Source organism: Puma concolor, chromosome D2 (assembly GCF_028749965.1).
Source record: "Puma concolor isolate L17-30 chromosome D2, mPumCon1.1.hap2, whole genome shotgun sequence".
Lineage (NCBI taxonomy): Eukaryota > Metazoa > Chordata > Mammalia > Carnivora > Felidae > Puma > Puma concolor.
In genome coordinates this window covers 51,280,724-51,282,036 of record NC_141677.1, presented here as the reverse complement: position 1 = coordinate 51,282,036, position 1,313 = coordinate 51,280,724, and the positions used below count along the sequence as shown (strand labels likewise).

Sequence of the window (1,313 nt, the reverse complement as noted above, 5' to 3'; positions counted from 1 at the left end):
CTAAAAGTCTACAATTAAACCATGGTTGCACAACAGGCTATATTCATTCTTGCATTTTCTCGTTAAGTTCTTATATTTGCCTTTCTCTTTTCCAACTTGTCAGGATTTGGCTTTGCATTCAAGAATTTTTTTTTCTGATCTTTGTCCAGTTTTAGCCTAGTGAGAACCACCTCTTAGGGGTGACAAAATAGATCTTGCTTGTGTGAATGCCACATGGAGAGTTGTACCATTAGCCTTCTCATGCTGTACCCACTCCATGTAGATGACATATATCTTCCTGTACACTTGGACTAACTTGCCACTTTGGTGACCTTTGCAGTGTCCTTGAACCACCTGGCCCTCATCATCCTTGTTACATGGGCCTGGCACGTTGTACTTTTGCTGCAGCTTCTTGGACGTTGGGGAAGACAGGATCTTCCTGTGCATGTGCAAGGGGGCACTGAGGGGGCATTTGAGATTTTTGCTGTGGTCCAAGGTCACAAAGGAGTTGAACTTCATGGTGACCATCTACCTGGCACTGGGCAGTCTCCTTTAAATTTTATTTTTTGAGAGTTACTGACAATTTGCCCTTCCAAACAGTAGGAGTATACACATTGTACATGATTTTTGGTAGTGCTTACTTTCGTACACACTCATCTGCACTAGGTATTATCAATCCTTTCATAATTTCCAATCGTATAGATGAAAAATGGTATCTCCTTTTAATATGCATAGAAAGTCTTTGAGATCTTCCTGATCCAGAGCTTTTGATTCTAATATTGGGAATTGCAATGAACTTGTCAGGTCAAAAGAGAAGCTATCTTACAGTCTTTGAGAAGGCAATGCAGTTGAGTGAATCAGAAAAAAAAAAAAAAAAATCTGCAATGAGCCTGCTTTGGTTGAAGCCTGTCTTTAAGCTAGAGTGTGACCGTGGGTGAGTTCCCTAACCTCTGAAAGCCTCAGTTAGTTCATCTGTAAAATGGGGATAAAACTAGTTATTCCCTTAGATGATTGTAAGGATTAAGTGATGATGAAAAAGAGCTGAGACCTGTGCCTGGCTCAGGTGCTCATGCTCAGTAAAAATCAGTCCTGGGCAGTCCCCGAAGGGAGCAGCCACTCACACTGCCTCTGCCTCTGCCTCCAAGAATTATGCGTGTGACCTGGCACATTATCTTTCTTTTTTGGTCTTTTGCAAATGCTGGGTTTTTTTTGTTTGTTTTTGTTTTTGTTTTTTTTTGTCATATGTGAGCAATCATTTTCTCTAAGTTCTGTAGGTTATAAAAGTGCACTTGTTAAGAACATTTAATGTTCTAAGTGTCTCATTGGCTAGTTTA

The 1,313-nt window shown here is 40.4% G+C and overlaps 1 pseudogene; it reads right to left on the bottom strand.

Annotated features, from left to right (window-relative positions):
• Window positions 1–498, bottom strand: LOC112854342 (large ribosomal subunit protein uL24 pseudogene; annotated as a pseudogene).
• Window positions 499–1,313: the final 815 nt, after the last annotated feature.